Source organism: Protopterus annectens, chromosome 5.part0 (genome assembly GCF_019279795.1).
Source record: "Protopterus annectens isolate FY-2018-M chromosome 5.part0, PAN1.0, whole genome shotgun sequence".
In the NCBI taxonomy this organism is placed as follows: Eukaryota; Metazoa; Chordata; order Ceratodontiformes; family Protopteridae; genus Protopterus; species Protopterus annectens.
Window position 1 is genome coordinate 1,067,880,239 of NC_056735.1, and position 22,777 is coordinate 1,067,903,015.

A 22,777-nucleotide genomic window follows, 5' to 3' on the forward strand; every position below is an offset into this window, starting at 1 on the left:
ACACCTCTCAAAGGAAACTGCACACATACACACCACCCCCCCCCCACACCCACACACAGTTTGCAGGATTCAAACCCCTACCTAACTATGGTATGATACCAGAAAGAGATGCATTGACATGGGATGCTATTTGATTTACTGGCTGGTTTCCCTTCTCCTGCTGTATTTATAGGATGGTGACATCTTCAGACTGGACATGGTGATGTGTGTACACTTTGTTTTATGCCATTCCAGGAATGGTCTATGTGGGTCAGCAGGTATCAACAGCTTGAACAAGACCTCAGAATCCTTACCTTGTGTGATCTATCTGTGGACACACTGACATTCCGTTATATGTCAACACATATTTATGCACAGCTTATTGGTTTTGTGGATACTGCATGTTTCTAGGATGTTGATAAAGGGCTATTCAAAGTCTATGTGACACATGTGTAGATGTGCTCATTGATGCATGTCCTGGGTGGCTGCCTTGCCAACAGTCTAGCATGTTTGGGAACCATGATCCACACATGGACATACCACAGTTGGTAGGGTTGTGTCAATGTCAGCTTCCAATAGCTCTTTTTATGACGGCATCCATGATGGACTCCGTGACCTTGCAGATCAGACCTCATAGACATACTGGGCTTGACTTCCCATGGTGTGTTGTGCACCAACACTTGCGAGGAGTGCCATATGTAACTGTGACACATTCAACGGTTCCACATCCTGTGTAGGGGGTGAGGCTCAGCTGACTGTTCAGGTGCATGATCTGTTTGTTCTGTAGTTTGTGCATGACACATATTGGGAATCAATGTATTTCACCTGCTGCCATGCTTTTGGCAATGGGGGTAGCTGCTCATCCATTCTACATGTGAAATCTCCTGGTATGTTGATGTGGACTATTGTCAGTGGGGGATGGGTATGTACATATGGGCCTGTCTGTCATGATGTCGGCATTGTCACTCAGGTACAGTTGGCCCTGACTCGGGACATATAATGGGTGTACATTGACATTTATGACATAGCTGAAGGAGGTGTCATGATTCAGTCTGGACTCCTTCTCAGCTACTCTTTACAAAACACCAACGAACATGAGCACTAATCCGTGTTATACTCTTTTACACTCTTAACACCCTACTGATCATTTGTGATCAGGCTACAGAGTATATCATGATAATATCCTGGCATGTCCAGGGGTCGATTTTGTGTGTACTCTTCAGTCCTGCTGGTGGATATTGTGATATTGACACAATGTCACATCTGCCTCATATACACAGACAATCTTCTCCTCCTCATGATAAACTCAGATATATGTGTGAGATGCACCTATATAGACATACAGGGAGCTGAACTCTCTTGACTCATGACTGGCACAGTCTATCAGGTGGTGAAGGTAACCACACACACCACATATCAGTCTCACAGATCCTCTAGCAACAGCACTCCAACCACATTAGCACACATATACATATTCGGATGCTGTAAATGTACTCTACCTAAGCAGCAGAGACCTCCAAAGCAGACACACACACACCTGCTACCCCAACTACAATACCCACATATCACAATGTTCACAATGTCAGTGTGCCACAAAGGCATTGCCCTTCGGGCTAAACAACACACCTAATACACTTGTAATAGGCGACACTTATTGTCAGACACACTGATGTACCACTCACCAGCCCTAACAAGGAAATAGTCACTTTGGGCTGTCTGTTGGGTGCCAGGATCTGCCGCATAACACAGGCAGTCAGGTCACTCCAAAGCAAGTACAAGACTGGCACCATCATTGTCCATGCTGGTGTGTATAACCTCAGACGTTACTCCCTGGACCACATGACATGATACATGGAGGAACACTCTGATCATGTAGCCCAAGCCAGTATGACCCTGACCTTGTCTAGCATCTTATACCCACCAATTATGATGTCACAGTATATGGACACATATATCACATTTAACAGTTGCCTAACAAATTTGTTTCATTCATAGGGGTTACAGTGTCTGTCAGCATACGGTGACATGCTCAACATGCCACGTAGCTTCACTATGCACAGCTTGCACCTGTCACCCTTGGACTTTGGAATGCTGGCTAAGGCTCTTGCTACCACCATAGTGCCTTTGCTAAGCAGGGCTCAGAAAACAAACCCACCTCCATAGATATTACAGGTTAAATGAAACTAAGGGTAATGCTACTCAACAACAGTTGTGTTAACCTCATATTGTGGCCACTCACGACTCACCTCAGTATGGAGGATAACAATATCTATGCACTCACAGACACCAGGTTCAGGCTTGATTATGCACACCAGCACTACCAGGTTATGTTTCATACCATGATGTCTGACAACAAGACTTGGAACAGACAACACAACTAGGGGGAGTATCCATATACATCACAAATACACACACCTCCAGGTTAGTAGCACTGCACAAAGCATCACAGACCATACATATACAATTACCATTGTGCAATACTGCCTTTCAGTTTGTTGCCTGCTACAGAACACTCTCCCAGTCTCAGGAACCACACTCGGCTTTCATGAGAACTATGGAGATTATGAAGGTCTCCACAAACACCATTATATTGTGTGACTTCATATACACAAATATTGACTGGGGATACTACTCAAGCCCCGACACACTCACCCAACAGTCAATACAATTTGTGGACTCATATGCTATGGCACAACCAGTCAGCACAGCCACAAGGAGGAATACATATTGGACCTGATCATCACCAACACGAGGACTCTATGTTTCACACCAGCGATATACGCCTCATTGGTAAGATCAGAACATACATGTATCTCACAGGACATACATATACCTTCCACACACCCATCCTGGGTAATCTTGGTGAATTTCTCATGAGCCAATATCTCACTTCACCGAAGCAAGGTGGTATCCTTTGGAGATCCTGAGACAGTGGCAGATATGGCTCACACTGCTGCATCCTTTACATACACATTCTATGGACACGTAGTGGACTGCATGGATTCTGCTATCCCAAATAACAACAGACTACTACAATAGCAGGGGACCTGTCTGGTAGACCCCAGCCACTAATAAGCTGTACAATGTCAGGAGGAAGCTACTACATGATAGAGCACAATCCCAGACTGGGAAGGCATCTGTGATCTGTACAAGCAGACAGCTACAATCATTTATGGACTTTTCTAAAGGCCGCTTCTACCAGACAATTGCAACAGACACGTAGGACTATCACACGGCCTTCTTCAGTTATGTCAGGAACCTGGGTGGACACTCACTGATATGCGGTGAGTTACTGCATACTGACTAAACCTACCTTGATCCCACTGGCATTGCCTACATTCTGGCAAACAGGTTCAGTGCAAATGTCTCCCACCCATCCCCCCTAAGGAGCAACTATCCATCCCAACAGAGTATAACCTCCCTGACATACACAGTAACAGGTGAGTGCTGCCCTCCCCACAGCGTACATCACAGTATCAATGTGACCAGGTAGTGTCCCAGCCTGTATCATACACGAGCATCATGACAGACGCAACCCTCACATTACATCACTGTTCAATATCGGAGTTACTACAGGATATGTACCCAAGGAATGGCATACTGTGACAGTGGTCCCGCTCCACAGAGTTGGTGCCACAATGGACCACAGACAATATTTCCCTATAAGCCTATGTAGCCTGTTCTGCAAAGCTATGGAGCATATTGTCATAGGACTCATACACATAGACATTGGGAACCTACAGACACTGTGTCCTACACATTTCAGCATTGTTGTGGGTAGATAATATGGACACATATCTCACATGATGGATTGATACCTAGATCAGGGACAGCACCCAAATTGTCAGAATTGCAGGTGCCATGTTTGACTATACACCAGTTACACATGGCATCCCATACAGCTTGGTCCTGGGACCTCTCTTGTTCAGTATAAATTTGTCTTACATACAGGCTACCACCAGGGGAATATGGCTGAACATGTTTGCACTTGACTGCAAACTGGGTGCCATGATCAACTCTCCAGCTGCCGCATGCATACTCAATCAGGGTCTCACAGAGATGGATGACTGGTGCCTGAGCCATGGCCTACAACTAAATGCCATTAGTTGCATAGTCATCCCCTTTGGAAGTAACAACATGCCCACACATTACCACATAGGTAAGTACTCCATTACATACGGTAGGAGTTGTTAGAGGTTTGGGGACATGACTTGTTCGTACTGTCGCCTTTAACATTCATGTTGCCAAAGTGGTTGGACACACCTTCTATGTGGGCCACCTTATCCCATATGGTTTCACATCTAGATCGAGTGAGGTCATTGTGTCCCTATACTCATCACATCCATGCTTGGTTACAATGCCACATTTGGGGTGTACCTTACCTGACTCCTGCAGCAACTGTACTGGCCATGGAAGGTCCTCACCAAGCAGATCTAGGGACTCACACAGATGCCCTGCATAGTTCAGATGCAGTAACTCCAGCTCTACTCTGTCACTTACCACCTACTCAGATATGATGTGTGCCTGTTGTTTACAGATATACCCAACCCAGAATTACTGGACATGCTCCACCTCAGGATATCCAACTCCCTTGGAGCTACACGCTCCAGGGACGTATACCTCAGTACAGATGTTAATAGGACATTGTGGAGGGACAGATTCTTATCCTAGAGGCTCCACCCACTACAGAATGTAATCCCAGTTTCACATAGGCAGAGCCACCTACTGGGGACATATTGACGACTGTATGGGTGATTGTATATTTACCCCTGGGATATCTTCTGTGTCCCTGCTAGACAGAGGCACACTAGCCTAAACGTACATGGGCTATCTTGTGTGACCTACTATTCACACACACAGTGTAGTAATCTGACAGAGCTGCGAATGCCAAACACACTCTGGCTAGGCCTGTACATGACCTAGGGCAGATAGCCTAGTATCGACCTTTGAACCTATGCTAATGTTCAAGATGCACAATGTTTATTGCTGAGACTGTTTGCAGGTCTTTATCTTCTTTGCTTTACCAGTTTCCATGAACAACTTCAGTGTCTGCAGAACATATTTGATTATGAAAGGGTTCCACTATATTATAGATGTGTCTGTTGTCATATAACTGTGTGCACAGGGCAGATTGCTGTATAGTGACAGGTTCCTGGGTTAACACATGCAACTGCCATATATGCGTGGCCCACTGCTGTACTCAGACACGGCCTAAGTGTGTGAGCATGCCCAGTTCTGCCATTCCATGTTTTGTTGCCTGACATTTGTCTCATTTATTCAAGTGTGTGAGCATGCCCAGTGTGGCCCTTCAGTATGTTGCTATCTGAGGTCCACTACATTTGTTGATGTGTGCAAACATGACCAATATTAACATTTATACTGTGTGTGTTAGAAGTCAAGTTCTGTTCTTACTGCAGGACTCACCTTTGTGTCATAACTCAACAAGGATTATGCTGTATCTGCAGGGTTTCCATGGAATACTTTGCATAGACCTATCAGGGCGGCCATGGTGGTGCAGTGGTTAGCATTGCCACCTCACAGCAAGAGGTTCTCTGGTTTGATTCTTGGCTGGGGTGCCTTCTGTGCGGAGTCTGCATGTCCTCCCTGTGGTCGCGTGGGTTTCCTCCGGGTGCTCCGGTTTCCACCCACATCCCAAAGACATGCTGCAGGTGGATTGGACACTCTAAATTGGCCCTAGGTGTGTGTGTGTGTGTGTGTGTGTGTGTGTGTGAGTGTGCCTTCTGTGGAAGGTTGGGCGCCGGGCTGGCAACTCGACACTGTAAAATTCCACTGCCAATCAATGTGTGGACATGGTGATCCGCTGTGGCAACCCCTAACCGGGAAAAAGCTGAAAGAAGAAGAAGAAGACTTTGCATAGACCTATCAACATTCCGTCATACAGGGGGACCACTGCCATACTGTCATGGTTTAGTGGTTCAGTACTTTGGCTATAGTGCACAGTATCCTCAGTTCGAGGCCCATCACTGCTTTATATTTTCATACTGAGCAGACCAGACTGCTTAAGGACCTGTTAAGCAAATATGAGCATATTGGCTTTTGTTCAGCTATGCCCATACTTAGACCAGGCTTGTCCAACATTGCTCAATATTCACCAACATTGCTGGATGTTGCCCAATATTACTGAACATTGACCACAGTTGTGCTAGTTGGTGTGTGCGATTTTGTTTGCATATACTACATGGTGGTAATTGCTGCTTTATATTGCTTAACACATGGCATTCATGCCTTAGGTGGTGCTGCAGGGCTGCCTATGTCGGATGCACACACTACACTCCCTGCACATGTCTGGAAGCAGGTAGTGTCAACTTAGGCATCCCTTTTACTTTATGTGCGAGTCAGAGAGAGGTATAATTTCCAGAGTTCCTACTAAGCCAGTGTATGTGCTATGCATTGCCTCTTTGCCAAGGCCAAAGCATTCTGGGCATGTCTCCTTCTGCCTACTGGGGCAGGCTCAGGTTGTTCCTACTCTGAGTCACGCTCTGCCTGTGATGGCCTTGGCAATGGTGGGGGGCTGTTTGGCCCAGGCCTATGCTGGTCCTGCTGGAGCTGTTTTCGCAGGATCATATTATGTAGCATAGCACATACCATGACAATTTGGGTACATGTAGTTGGTGAGTACTGCAAGGCTCCACCAGATGTGTCCAGGCACCAGAACCGTGACTTGAGCAGCCCAAACACACGCTCTATTACATTACGTGTTTGTATGTGTGCCTCATTATGGCATTCCTGTTCAGGTGTGTGTGCATTTCTGATGGGTGTCATCAGCCACGGCTCCAGTGCATAGCCAGCATCCCCCACTAGGTGACCATGTGGGATGTCCCCATTGGCAAATGTCTGGTACAGCTGTGTCAGATGCCAGATATGGGAATCATGGTAGCTTCCAGGGCAGCCTGCACACACATTCAGTATTATGCCCTGAGCATCACACACGACCTGGCAGTTGATGGAGGGGAAGCCCTTGCGGTTGAAGTAGACCCAACCCCTCTCTCCAGCTGGTGCTTTGATGCATATGTGCGTGCAGTCTATTGCACCCACTACCTCAGGGTATTCCACTATTTGCTGGAAGAGACGCATATTGCTGGCCAATACCTCATGGGAATTGGGGAAATATACATGATCACAGACATGTGCTGACATGGAATCCAGAAAATGGTGTAGTACCCTGGATGCTGATGCTTGTGATATCCCCATCATATCACCAGTTGGTCTCTGGAAGGTACCTGTTGCTAGTATTCTTAGGCCAACACATACCTTGGTTTCCACTGGGATGGGTTCCCCTCTGTTGGTTCTGTGTGAGGCGTGGCCTGCACAACTCAACAATTTTCTGCAGGAGGTCTCTGTCCACTCTATGGCGCTCCACTATCTCCAGCTCATGTAGCCCCTGATAGGTTACCCTGGGCCTGTACACTCTTCTCTGTCTCCTCACTGTCCTGCAGCATTTCCATTGTCACCACCCTCGGCATGTTGCATATGTCACCTTATAACAGCAATGGCAGCCCCTAACATTTCTTTGTTTCAGTAAAGCTTTTTCAGTTTTCACTTCTATTAGCTTACTGCAGTGTCTGTTGTGAGAAACATAATGGACTGTTGTTTGCAAAGTTTTAAGTGCTAGGCTGGGCTAGTGTACTGCCAGTGTAATTGCTGGATTTTGATTGTTTTTACCTGCTAGCTCTGCTAGTACTGCCTGGTAGCTTCCTACTATTTGTTGTCCTTCCTTTTTCCTTTCTGTTTCCTCAGGGGGGGAGAGCCGTGCACACAAGCGCAAACACGCTCACAGCAGCTAACACGCATGCACACATGCTTACACATGCTTACACAGACTAAAACTTGCTTATTCGGGTTAAAATGCACGCACACCAGCGCAAATGTGCTTACAACTCCTTAAACAGCCTTATACATGCTTACTCCGGCTTAAACATGCACACTCACGCTTACACTCGCACACACTGTCTTACTCGGGTTTACAGGCATGCACACGCGTGCATACCCGCTCAACAAGAACATTTGGTGTTATCCACGGCATACACCTTCCATTTCTTGCCTTTCCCTAGCCTACCTGTTGACACACCTCTTTCCATGATGTATAAATGACAGCTGACACATGCCACTCTGCTCCAATGAGCTTCACTTCTTTCATACATACCCCCTCGTGATGTCACTTGTCTTCTACTCTGTTACTCCCCATATCCTACTCCTACACTCCACTGACTGTCCTCATTTGCTATGTAAACTTGCGATTCACTATCCTAGCACTCATTTACATAGCATTGCCTACTAATGCTTGGCTACATGTCTAAGACTGGGTTTCCCCCCTTAGCAACAGCTAGTCGGTGGCCATGTTGTCTTCAGCCTGCCATTCCCTTGCATTGTATATTGACAATTTCTATAAATTCCACATTTGTGGGTTTAAATTTTTAGTATTCTGGGTTTTAGAGTGCAGCCTGTTTGGCGGTGCTGCGCTATGCTTAAACGTCGGAAATCTGCGAAAAAAAAAATGTATTTTTATATTGCATCAAGAAACATTTCCAATGGCCGTATATTTGGCCATTGGCATGCTTTCTGCACTGGATGCAACCTTTATTTGGAGCTGTCATGGCTTTGTTTTGCTATTTGCAGAATGGTACTCAGTTGTTAACTGAGTACATTTCTGCAAATAACACTGCTCTTACTCGGACAGGTACGGGTTTCCTGAATCGCAAATCTACCTCATTTGCATGCCTTTCGCCTGCAATTGAGGTAATTTGCATATCCCTGCCCTGTCCGTGTAAGAGCCGTTTTAGGAGCTCTCTTACACGCCCCTACAGGCTGTTCCTGGATCGCTCGTCAGACATGATGGCTGCATGGAGTCTTACTCTACTCTTAGACTCCGTGCAAGCCATCGTGAATCCGGCCCTCAACCTTTCCTGATTTTATGTAGTACTTTCAGTGGAAAAGGACATTTCTGTAGCATACCAAATTTCATATAACAAAGTATCAGAGAAGGGTGCACTTTTTGCCATCAATCACTCCTCAAATGAAAAACAAAATGCAGCTATAAAAATGAAAAAGAAACTTGTCTTTATGGTGTTATTCTAAACTATGGCCAAAAATAATAAGACTTTTCATGCCTTTGTGCCAAACTTCCAGGAAAATATATTCAAAATTCCACTATAACCTAAAGATTTCCTCCTTCTACTATTTGATATCCAGTGCTGATCAAGTGTGAGGTAGAGACACCAAAGTAATGTCAGCTCCAAATCCACGTATCCCCTTACTTGCTGAGAAAGCTGTCCATGTATCACTTTATTTATTATTTAGTTACCTTTTTTTTTTTTAGCAGGATGGTCCAAATTAGCACCCAAGCCCATTTTCAGTGGATGCCCAGGGAGTAAAGCTTTATTATAGCTAAAAAATTACAAAAAACTTAAACAGGAAAAAAGACTTTCAGTTTCTTAGAGTATAAATGGGGTTTTAGAATCATACAATAGGTAATACAATCTAGAAAGGTTAATATAATTAAATTTCTGTGGGAGTAATAAACAAGTTGCATTAGCATATACAGCAATATACAAATTTCATTTACATAGGAATAATGAGAAGCAGTATATAGTTATAAATGTAGAGAGGATTTATTTACATTAATTACAGGATATGATAGGAGAGCTGGAAAGTTAGGGGTAGGTAATAATCTAGAGATTTGAGAAAAAGAGAGACAGAGAAATTTAGTCAGTGATTGAAAAAAAAATAGAGACAGGAGGAGTTTAGTTGTGGTTTTAGGTCATGCTTAAAGCTGAATGCAGAGCTGTCCTGTTTTAGTGGGATAAGCAAGGAGTTCTACTCTCTGTTGACACAGGAGAAGTATAGAGAGACTCCATATGTATTATGGGATTTGGAAGTTATTAGTAGGCTCTGATTACCTGAGTGAAAGCAACACAGTGGGGAGTAGTGCTTGAGAATGTTTTGTAGAGAAGGACATGTGTGTGGTTTGTGTATTATTTTGTGGTCAGTTTGAAGTTGCGTGAATGAAAGGTGATTAGGTAGTTCTAGCCAGTCGAGTTTCTTCTTTGTTAAGTAGTGGTCCTTATGGTAGGATGCATTAGCTGCAATACTATTTTGTTAAAGCATGCCTCTAATTAATGTAGTAGGGTGGCTTGAATGTTGGTTAATATGGGTGATGCAAAGAGAAGGGAGGGGAGAAGTTAGGATGATGCTAAGGATTTTCTTTAGGAGTCAGTAAGGCAGACCTTTCAACTTCTCAGCAGAAAACATCTGGACAAAAACAGAAATAATGGGGGGACAAAGGTCCAGAAACAGGGACATATTTTAAATATTGCTCCTATAAACTTAGAAAGTTGCTAGAATGGCAGATTTTGCATTATTATATAATTTCTGACTGATATGAAGTCTGAAACTCATGTCTGTCATTGCTTAGTATTACTAAGTGAAATTAATCCTCAATGATTTGCCAGAAAATCACAAAATTTATGAGGAACAGACCAAAAATAAGAAGCAGCTACTGGACATTCTGCGAAAATCTGGACAGTTGAGAGGTATGCTGTAAGGTAGTTTTTTTTTTTTGTCAGTAGAGAAAGCCCAGTTTTTAGTGAGTTTTTTTGATGGCCTGTGTGATACACAGGTCAAATTTTGGGTTATTGTCTTCTATGACCATTAGTAGCTTGGCATTTGTCATAGTTTCTATGCTTGTGCTGTTTGTTGATGTAATATTAAAGAGCGCACTGGCTGTTGAAATAAATATGGGTGTTTTTTTTTTTGGTATTTAAGATTAGCTGATGAGCCTTTAGCCATGATTCTATGGAAGTGAAGGAGTTTTGAGTCATTTGCTGAAGTAGTGTAAGAGTTGAGGCTGAGCAGATGATTGTGGCATCATCAGCATATTGTACTAAGGTGGCAAGTTTGCTGGTTTTATGCAGGATATTTGTGAAAATACTGAAAAGCACTGGGTACACCGATGGAAACTGGGAAGAAGGTGATTAGGTCCTGATTCCACTAGAGAAATAAATAAGAGATCAATAATTTAGTGATAGGGAAGATAGTTCCTTGATTAGGAGTTGGTGGGATACTATATCAAATGCTTTTGACAGATCCAGGAACAGGGAGGATATTAGGTTACCATTGTTTCTTTTGGTATTTATGGTTTCTGAGAAACTAAGCAGAGCTGAGCTGTTGCTGTGCTGCTATGTGGTCAAAATCAATGCTGTGTGTGAGGGAGAATAGTTTGTTGTTTAGTAGATGGGTTAGGAGTTGGGAATGCATGCATCTTTCTAAAATTTTGAACAGAGGGGACAGAATTGCAATGGGGCAGTAAATGGAGAGGTGTGCAGCTGATCTACCATTGTGAAATTGGATAATATGTGATTTTGTCCAGATAGCTGGTACATAGTTTTCTGTGATAGATCTATTTATGAGTACTGATATGGGGTATGCCAGGACATTGGCAATTTACTTAAGATATTCTGGTGGAAGCTTGTCAGCAGCAGGTGCAGTGAATTTCAGTTTTTGAAGATCCTTTTTGATACCTGAGGTAGGTATTTGGTGGACAGAAAAGAGACGGGTTTTGTGAGTATTATTGGTGAGGACAGAGAGATGGGAGAAGAGGATGGACTGGATTCTAGTAGAGAAAAGACATATTGAATGAAGTGTGTGTTTAATTGGGTGGCTATGGGGTCTATGTCATTGTTTGTATTAGAAGATGGGGTGGTTTGACCCAGGTATAGTAGGTTTTTTTATGGTTACCCAGACTTGCTTGGGTTTGTGGTGATGTTTGCCTTGAAGTGAGTGAAAGAAGGCAACTTTGTCTAGTTTAACTTGTTTACATTGATTTTTAAGCTGTCTAAAAATGTGCACATTTTCTGTGCTGTACCTTTATTCCATGCCTTCCAGGCTTTGTTTCTATTTAGCATGAACTGCTTAGTTTCCTTGTTGAGCTATGGAGCAGGATTGCAGTTGGTTCTTTTTATTCTTAAGGGAGCTAACTCGTTTAGTCTGTTAAGGAATGTGTTATTGAAATGTTTAACAAAATCTTCTTGTGGCAGTTTTCTTTAGAGAATTCCAGTTGTATTGAGAGAGGAAGTTTATAAAGGTGTCTTTTTCAAAAGATGGGAGACTACATACTTGTTTTAAATATGTACGTTTGGGGGTGTTATTTCATAGTTTAGTTTCATAGTATAGTACTAGGCTATCTGCCCTGGGGCATTTGTAAGCCTAGCCATAGTGATGTGGCTTTTGCCACCCCATGAAATGGTACAAAAATGTACAGAATAAAGAATACTGTGCCTCTGTCTAGTAGTGACACAGTGAAGGTCTCCTTATATAATAGAATTAGTTTACTGTGCCCCTGTCTAGCAGTGACACAGATGTGACCCCCTGGGGTAAACTTACGATCTCCCATCCACTCATCAAGATTTTTCTTGAAGAGAGTCAATGAGGGGCTCTGCCTAATACGAACTGGGATCCTGTTCCAAAGCATGGGAAGCCTCTGGGTTATGAATCTATCCCTCCAGCATGTCTTATTCATACTTGTGCCGAGGTTTAAGTCTTTAGCTCTCGTGGTCCTGATGGATTTGGATTTTTTGAGGTGGAGCATGTCCATCAGATCCTGATTAGACATGGCCTTGTACGTCAGGCAGAGATCACCTCTGAGCAGGCGGTATGCTACTGAATAGAGCTGAAGTTTCTTTAGTCTGGCAGAATAAGACATATGTTGGAGACCCTTGATCCTTTTGGTGAGGTACTTTTGTGGTCTCGCCAGCTGTTGCAAGTGCCGGGTGAGGTACATACCAAATGGGGCATTGTACTCAATCATGGGTCTGATGAGGGAGGAATATAGGGGTACAATGACATCCTTGGATCTGGATGTGAAACCCTTCATGATGAGGTGTGCAAGGTAGAATGTTTTTCTAACCACTTTGGCAATGTGGGTGTCAAATGAGAGGTCGCTGTCTACTTGGGTCCCTAGGTCTCTGATTACTTTTTCCATACTCAGTGGGTTGCTGTCTATGTGATAATGTATAGGTACTTTGTTTTTTCCAAAAGGGATGACTATACATTTTTTGGCATTTAGTTTAAGGCCGTGACTACGGCACCAGTTGTCTGTTTCAGTGAGGCATTTTTGTAGGATGTGTGTATCTGCTGGTGTATTGACTATGGTGCCTAGTTTGCAGTCATCTGTGAACTTTGTCAGCCACAGCCCTCCCATGTTTTCTTCAACATCTGAGAAATAGATGCCGAACAAGAGGGGTCCCAGGACAGATCCCTGTGGGCCACCACTTGTGACTGGCTTTGAGTCTGACATTGCTCCAGCGATTTTAACTTTATGGGTTCTGTCCTTTAGCCAGTTTGCAACCCATCTAGTGACATAAGGGTTTACTTTTAAGCTGTTTAGCTTATCTATGATGCCTGAGTGGGGTATTGTGTCGAAGGCCTTAGCCAAGTCCAGGTATGCTGTATGGACTGCTTTGCCCTCATCAATGGCTCTAGTGACTGTTTCGAAAAAGTCAACCAGGTTTAAAAGGCAGGATCTGCCCTTTACAAAGCTGAACTGGGTGGAGTCAAGCATCTGTAGGTCCCCTATGTCTCCATTTATGAGTTCCATAATGATTCTTTCCATAGCTTTGCAGACCAGGCTAGTCAAGCTTATGGGGTGGTAGTTTCCAGGGTCTGTAGAGGCACCCCCCTTGAGGAGTGGGACCACTGTTGCTGTACGCCAGTGTTCAGGTACATATCCCGAAGTAAGGCTAAGGTTAAATAGCATTTTTATGTGTGGGTTTAGCTCCTCTTGGAGTTCACGTAACACGCACCCCGGGATACCGTCAGGTCCCGTTGATGCTGTGTTTTTTGCTTTGTTTAGGGTGGTTCTCACTTGGACATCTGATATGACAGGGAGATTACATTCAGCTGGGATAAGTATTTCTTCTTTTGGGGGTGAAGGAGGCGAGAAATTTGCACTGAACCTGTCAGCCAGAATGTTAGCAATATCTGTGGGTTCAGTGTATTTTTTGTTGTTGTGAACCAACTCTGAGCATATCTGAGGGTTTCCGCCCAGGTTTCTAACATAGCTGAAGAAGGCTTTGTAGTTATCTTTAGTGTCCTTAGCAATTGGATGTTTTTATGAGAGAACGTAGTTTTCTGCTAATGTTGATCAGAGATGTCCTCCCTTCATGGGATTTCGCTCTGACGTGCAGTAGCTTCCTTCTTTTGTTATACAATTTGTTTATGGCTAAGGTCCACCAGACAGGACGCTTACATTTGGTGGAGAGGGACTTGGACTTGTTTGGGATTGCATGATCCATGCATTCTTGGAGATGTCCATAGAAAGCATTTGTGAAGGATTCGGCATTGTGGGATGTGGTATCCACTGGCACAGTGGGCTTAAAGGATACCATCACAGTCTCAAGAAGAGTGAAGTCTGCTTTTGAGAAGTTTTTCACTGTGGTCTTTTGTGCTGGGGGTGGAGGTGGGATATGTATATCCAGGGTGATTAGTTTGTGGTCAGATCTCACTAGTGAGGGGTATACTTCCGGTGTGGAGCATTTTGTCCCCATGTTTGTGATGATCACGTCTAGTATATTATCTCCCCTAGTGGGAGAGGTGACTAGTTGTTCCAGTGCATTTGAATTTATGAATTCCAGGAACCTTTGGGCTAGGGTATTAGGGCTAGAATAATGTACCAAATCTATGTTTGGGTAGTTGAAGTCTCCCAGTATGATGGTATTTTGTGATACATTCATATCCTCCAATGTCTTCAGGAAGGCTGAGTGGGGTTCTTGAGATTGGGAGGGTGGTCTGTAACATGCTACCAGTTGTATAGCAGTTTTGCCTATGGTTAGTTGTACCTGTATGGTCTCTGATGCTTCATGTGTTGCTACTAACCTGGAGGTGTGGGTGTCCTTTATGAATATGGACACTCCCCCTCCCTTTGTAGTTCGTCCCGGGTTTTGGGGCCGAAAAGCATGATGCGAGGTATAGCCTGGTAGTGCTGGGGTGCTCTCAGGAGCCTTGAACCAGGTTCCAGTCACTGCACAGACGTCGATGTTCTCCATGCTGAGGAGTGCATCAAGTGCCTGCATCTTGAGATTTAGACTTCTGGCGTTGAGCAGCATTACCCTTAGTTTTTTTCCATTTTTGTTTTCTAAGGAGGTGGGTTTGTCTTTTGAGCCTTGCCTAAAAAAGGCACTATGGGGGTGGCAAGAGCCTTAGCCAATATCCGGAAGCCCAGTGGTGACAGGTGTAAGCCATCCCTTGCGAAGCAGCATGGCTTGTCCAACATATCATCCCAGGCAGACAGACATTGGATCCCCTTAGAATGACACCAGTACTTGAGCCAATTGTTAAAGCTGATCATCTTGTCTTTGTATTGTGGTATCATTCTTGGTGAGGGCAAGATGCTGCTCAGGGTCAGGGTCATACCAGCCTGGGCTACATAATCGGAGAGCTCCTCTATGTCTCTTTTCATGTAGTCCAGGGAGGTACGTCTCAGGTCATTCACACCAGCATGGACAATGACGGAGTCATATTTGTACTTGCTTTGGAGTGACCTCAGTGCGTGTGTTATGTGGCAGATCCTAGCTCCCGATAGACAGCTCACAGTCACCTTCTCCTTGTTCAGCCTGGTGAGTGGGACATCAGTGTGTCTGACTATGGAGTCACCTATTACTAGTGTATCAGGCAAGGTGTTTGGCCTTAAGGGCTGCGATTGGTCGACACACTGATTTATTGAAGTATGTGTTGCATGTGTTTTGTTTTGGGGTAGTGGATTTTTGGATGTCTGCTTTGGGAGCCTCTGTTGTTTTGGTAAGTTTTTTATTAGAGCCTCCGAGTATGTCTTTGTGTTTTTATGTGTTTGGTTTGCAGTTGTGGTAGGTCTATGTGAGACTGGGATTGTTGTGTGTGTGGTTGCCATCTCCTCCTGTCTGGTCATGCCAGCCCTGAGTTGAGAGAGTTCAGCCTCCAGTTTGGCTATATAGTTGCATCTCTCACATGTATTTGTGTTTGTTGGGAGGAGGAGAGGGTTGTCTGTGTACATGAGACAATTGTAGCATTGTCTCAAGATGCCCAGATTGACCAGCTGAACTGGAGACAACATCAGTAATCTACCACTCAACATGCTAGAACAGTATAAGGGAGTGGTATACCTTTAAGGGAAGTGGGTATTCACAGAGGTGGTAAGTAGATGTAGTGCTTTACTTAGTAAGAGAGTGCTTACTTAGTAGAGAAGTATTGAGAACAAGTGCTAGGCTTATAATACAGTGAGTAGTCTGGTTATACTAAGAGTAGAGCTCCCTTAAGGGATAATTTGAAGAACAGACCTGGCGGAGTCAGAAAAAGTTTAACCTTGTTTAACCAGCGCTGCGCTATGCGTACGACCGCACAAAGCAGTGCAAACGTGGATTTTAAACAGTGAACTACAAAAGAGCTGGAAATGGTCCCAAACAACCAATTACTACAGCTTCTTGTGCTGAGGTCACTTCCCCCAAGGACAGGTAGGCTGCTCAAGGCTCCCCACTCCCACTGGTGAGCAAAGAAACTTCCTTCTATCCAAGTAAGGTAATGGACAACACAGGAACTACACCACAGCCCAGAATACAGCAATGCCTGTAAACTGGTCTAAACTAGTCGAGGAAGGCGGGAAAACAAGGATTTTTTTTTTTTGTTTTTTTTGGTAGAAACACACAGAAAATGCAGAAACAGTGATAAATTAGTTACACAGGCTAGCACACTTTAGTGGACGGCCTCCACAGTTAAATTAAACAAGCAAACAAGCAAACGTTCGATCAAATTCGACTAAAATGTAACTTTAAGTGCAGATTTTAAAATAATGCAGCAATCAGTTAAAAAACAGTTCAGGCTAGTTCAAGGTAAGCTACAAAAGCTATTTCAAGTGAAAAAAAAGCAAAGATACTTAAATCCAGAAGGTAGTCGCTTTTCTGAGTTCCCTGCTGCTAGGACCACTCTGTAAACCCACATGGAGCTTGTCTGAGCAATATAGCCAGAAAAAAAACGCCCAGAGGCGGATTTTAAACAGTGAACTACAAAAGAGCTGGAAATGGTCCCAAACAACCAATTACTACAGCTTCTTGTGCTGAGGTCACTTCCCCAAGGACAGGTAGGCTGCTCAAGGCTCCTCACTCCCACTGGTGAGCAAAGAAACTTCCTTCTATCCAAGTAAGGTAATGGACAACACAGGAACTACACCACAGCCCAGAATACAGCAATGCCTGTAAACTGGTCTAAATTAGTTGAGGAAGGCCGGAAAACAAGGATTATTTTTTTGTTTTTTTGGTAGAAACACACAGAAAATGCAGAAACAGTGATAAATTAGTTACACAGGCTAGCACACTTTAGTGGGCAGCCTCCACAGTTAAATTAAACAAACAAACAAGCAAACTTTCGATCAAATTTGACTAAAATGTAACTTTAAGTGCAGATTTTAAAATAATGCAGCAATCAGTTAAAAAACAGTTCAGGCTAGTTCAAGGTAAGCTACAGAAGCTATTTTAAGTGAAAAAAAGCAAAGATCCTTAAATCCAGAAGGTAGCCCAGTTTGTCTTGTGATAAATGTGGGGAGATGATCATTTATGTTGTCTGGGAGACAGCTAAAGGTGCTTATGTTTGAGAGTGAGGTGGTAAGGATCCGGAGTGCCTGTTGTGTTTGTCGATTCCAGTGAGTGAGTTGATTACTTGTGTGAAATTGAATAGGTTAATAGAAAGGTTATGGAAGTCAGTGTTTACAAGTATAATAGTTTCTTTGTTTACATTAGTGTAACATTATTGAATGATGTCTGTGAGAATGGGAATGTTGCCTGAGGAAAATATATATGGCAACAATGCAAATAGTTTTGTGTTTGTTCAGGTGTGGGAGAGTAATAAATATTTCTGTGCTGGACTAGCTGGGTGACTCAGTGGGTCTTTGGTGATATTTTTGTTTGTTTTTTTAAAAAAGTGCTGCAATCCCTCCAGCTTTTTTTTATTTTTATTTAATCTATCATTTCTTTTTATATTGTATTTTGGGAGCAGGATTTCTTCATCTTTAATGTTTGGTTTAGCCAAGTTTCAGTGATGATTAAAATGTCTGGGTTTTGTGCTGCAATGCACACATGGAGATATGGAATTTTGTTTTAGATGCTTCTGTAGTTTACGTGCAATAATAATAGGTTGTTGTTATGATTAGTGGGTTGTGTGTTGGTAATGGTGGGAGCTGATGGGTTAGTTGGGGTTTGGTTGGTTTGAAGGGATGATCCAGGGTTTGGGTGGATATCTTCACAGAGTGGGAGAGTGGACGCTTGGTGAAAGAAGTTGTATTGTACCTTATTTTATATTTATCTCTTAGATCTGAAACTGATATATTGGTCTGGTAGTTCTCTTTGATGTAGCTGCAATTGAAGTGGGCCTGAGTCTCTAATGAGTAGAGACTGTGTGCAGTTTTGTTGTTGGTGAGTGTTTGTTGACTAGAAGTATAGAGTTGGGGAACATAGAGTGATGGGGAAGTGGAGTGTGGTAGGATGTGGCAATGGTGAGTATGCTTACTATAGCTGTGAGAGTAGACTTAGGAGTAGCATCTTATAAATAAGTTAGGCAATGATAGTATTATATGGGTGGAAGTTACATGCTATTTTTGCCAGAGGTCTTGGAGTATAGTGGGAGAAGTGAATAAGGTGGGCATGTGATATGAATTTGTAAGTAGATGAGTTAAGCCAGTTGGATGTCTTGGTGAATTTGGTTGGTTGTTTTGTTTTAGTGGGTGGGGATAGGATGGCATACATTTAGGTCAAATGGGGGTGGGTGGGAATAGAAGATAGGATAGGAAAGCAGAGTGCGCCTGAGTGTGTTGAGGGCAAATACAGTGGATTGAGAAGGTGGTACAGTCGCCATAGGTGAAAAAAAATCTGTAATCCTGAAAGTTATACAGGGACAGACAATATAAGTATATTGAAGTACTGAGATGAAAGAAGAGATTTAAGTGTGTTATGAGTATGCGAACTACCAAGATACAGGATTGGTAGTTAGGAAAAATAAATTTTTGAAAAATTAGAAAATAACTTTTTCTTAACTCCTTTTAAAGCTAACCACTTTTAACACTCAAAGTAAAAGTTGTTTGTTTATTAGTTATCAATGAAAACTTCAGGTCATGGAAAAAGGAAGAAACAAACGAACATAAAACTATCTATACAGGCAGAGAGGGAGAGTCACAAAAGCAGTAGATAGAAAGAGCAATTAAGAAAGTGCAGGCTACCAGCAGGAGTAGGGTTTAGCTCATTATTCAGAGAGGGAAGAGAAGAGGGTTAAATAGCCAAAAAGCAGATCACTAAGTACTGGCCAAGCAGAGAAGAGACGTTAAGCTCTCTATCATTTTCAACAGAGCATAACTAGAATAACAGAATGAACAAGTAAATTCCACTTATGCTGAGTAAAAGACAAGTCTATAAATTTTTGCGGGGCTGGATGCTATGATTTTTGTAGTCGTTGGGGTGGGGAATGCAGTCCACAACTATCTAGTTAGTGCAACAGGCTGAGTGTGGACAGTTGTTGGGGGTAACTCTCCAAATACGTTAGGAAAACTACTAGAGAATGAGCCCCAAAACCCTGTAAGAACCTTAGTAATTTGGGTGGATCAGAACATATCTTATTCATAGAAAAGAAACATGTGGTAAAATGTAGTGATCGTCACAGTACTAGGAGTATATGCAGAGTTCTTCTTAGCCTTGTATTACTCTGTAAGACTATGAATATAAAGATGAATTCAAACACATTGATCAAAATTTGCACTAAAAGCAAACTAAATGGAAACACAAATTCAAGTACAATTTATCTAGGCCAGTGAATTCAATTAAAAAGGCAGAATGCTGATTTGCTTGGAGGTAGGAACAATGGCCAAAAATACACTAAGGATAATACAAATTGAAAGCAAAAGCACAAAGCATAACTGAAATGCAGATTTAAGGCAAACTGGTGCAAATAATCACTAAATATAGGTGTCTTACTAAAGAAAAACACACAATACCGACCAAGCAGCTACTTAAAGCACCATTGTGCATCTCCCATTTCCTTCAGTTCATATTACTTTTGACTCATTCCTTAAATGAAGGTTGTAGATATTTCCTGGTACATCCACAAGGACTGTATTGCAGCATGTGTACTGTAATGTTTTTTAGACATTCGTTTTTGAAAATTAAGTTGCCAAAGCATTTTCTGCAGTAATTAAAAAGCTACATTTCTTAGTGTTAACCTGGAGCATTGCCCAAGCTGATAGTACCCTGATGGAAAAGTCATGCCTTTGAATGTTTTGAATGTATTCATAGAAAGGAAAAAAATCATCTTATACTATCTAATAGCTTAATTTAATCTGTATGTGAAATTCATTATCTGACCAAGTTGTTGTCAAACCTTGCGTTTGTTGACATTAGGCTAAGTGGTACTCAGAATGCCATAAATGAAGGTCACTGGCTTCGGTTAATCAATTTTGGTTTCAGAAAATAGAAAAAATGTGCATGCTAGGTTCTTTCTCTCTTTTCCTCAAGTTTGAGTTAGTGTGTATCTATATTTTTATCTATATCTGTATCTATTTATATAGATAAAGACGTATGTAGCAATAGTTTGAGGTTGTGAGACTTTCCCTGTGTCAAGGTTTTATAGGTAGGATTAATCCCTGCAAAAATGTTTTGCAACTTTGGGAATATCATTGTTTTGATGTTCAAACTCTCAAGGCTTTAGAAATTTTAGATTTGCTTAACTACATTTCAGTTAAGCAAGACATGAATAGTCATAGAAAATATCTAATTGCCTTTTACAGATTTTGTATAGTGTTCTTATTTTTTGTTGGATAGTATGCATGTACTTGACTGCACCATTGAAAGCTTCAGAGATAGTTATAATTACAATACTATAAAGATTACAAATAATTTGTAATACTTAGGCTGCAAGAAACAGTGTGGATTAGTAGAAAAAGGCAAGAATACTTAGTAGATCAGTCATTTAAATTTCTATAGCTCATTTCACTTGGAAGTCCAACCTAGATGATATTTCAAAACCACCATGCAGGAAGGGAGAAATGCCATCAGAAATAAAAAAAAACAATCATATACCTATATGTTCAATGCATAGCTATTTCAGAGGATGACAGATCAAACTAAATCAAATGAAACCCTGGCTATATGGAGAGTCTACCATATTCTGCTTCATAGATTATCTTATGAAAAGGCATGCTACTCAAAAAATGATGCCTGTAACTGGTCAAATAAGAAATCTCTAAACTTCTAAAATCAAATTTAAAAATGAAAAAGTAATGCTGTAACAAGCAGCATAACTTTTGAAGTATGTGCTGACATTTCTTCAAATCATAAATGCTTGCTTTGATGGTTGCTAAAAAAAAATAATCACACCTCAGCTATTTTACATGAAATGTCTTACTTTACTAAATAGTGGAGCATCTGTTCTTTTCCCAGGAAATCCATGTGTATGCATACTTTAGAAACTATCCTTAGCTTGTTTGCTTCTAACTTTCACAGAGCTCTCAGCACAATTTAAATATGAAAGAGATAACTGCAAGAGAAAGCTTTAATCTCTTCTCTACTGTTCTACATTTTACCTCTTACTACATCTTGTCTTTATTTGAAGTGCTTTTCTGTTTAAGAAAAATGAACATGTTTTGTTTAAAGTACAAAGCAGCAGAAGATGCATTTGTAGGCAGAAATTGAATGGATGCTCTCTGAAGACTCTCTGTCTCAACTTCATGGCACTTCTGCTGCATTTACTCATGCTTAAGCTTTTACAGGTAAAGTTTAGTAAAGTGCCCTTCTTAACAAAGCTTTCAATCACTGGTAAGTAGACAGTATCAAATATGCACTTCACCTAATACTCTAGGTTTCATTCTTCTGTTACCTTTTACCTTGGATAGCAGGAACTGTTTTCAAAGGGCTCTCTGTTCTGTATATTCCCAGTCTGAATACAAGGAAATGAACCCACATTGTGTGATTAATTAATTGCAGGAGCTAATCATCCCAAGACCAGTCACTATGCATCAGATATGTAATTGCTACTTTCTGGAAAAGAAAGAAAAAGTTTGGGTTGATGCTTAATGACAACATTTAAAGAAAATTCTTTGAACTAGAAGTCTTCGTTCACTGGATTAAGGCTGGGTGTGAGATAGGCCTTTGAAGTTTGTGAAGAGGTTTTGTAGTAGGATGGAGGTGGGTGGTAAATTGAAAACTGGCAGTAACAAAAGCAAATGCAACTCTTTTTCATCTGCTTATTTACTTGATAACTGCCTCATACTGAAGACACCATCTGTTAATCAGCTTTAAGTTTATAAAACAAGTGAATGTCTCTTATAGGATTACAACAAATTTGACCTCAGCAGATGGCCAACTAGCATGGTATACAGCAGACTGTTTGACCCCTCTATCCTACATACAACTGTCTTTAGGCCATCTCAGTTATAAGCAAAGCATGGTACGCTATGTAACATTTTTATTCTGTTGGAGAATGCAACAGGCAAAGCTGCATTCTATTGCAATTATAACTTAACATTTTCTGTGTTTTTCAAGGAGACATTAGTAGAGTTAGTTTCTTTGTCCGAGACAACATTAGATAAACCTGGTGTACTGGATGCCCGGTAACATATTTAATTTAATCAGAAAAGGGATTTACAGACACATCCTATATCAATGTAGTCAAGCAAAAGTAGCACATGTGCACACTTAACCCAAACACATACATACATGCACACACAAATGAAACAGGCACACACACACACACACACACACACACACACACACACACACAC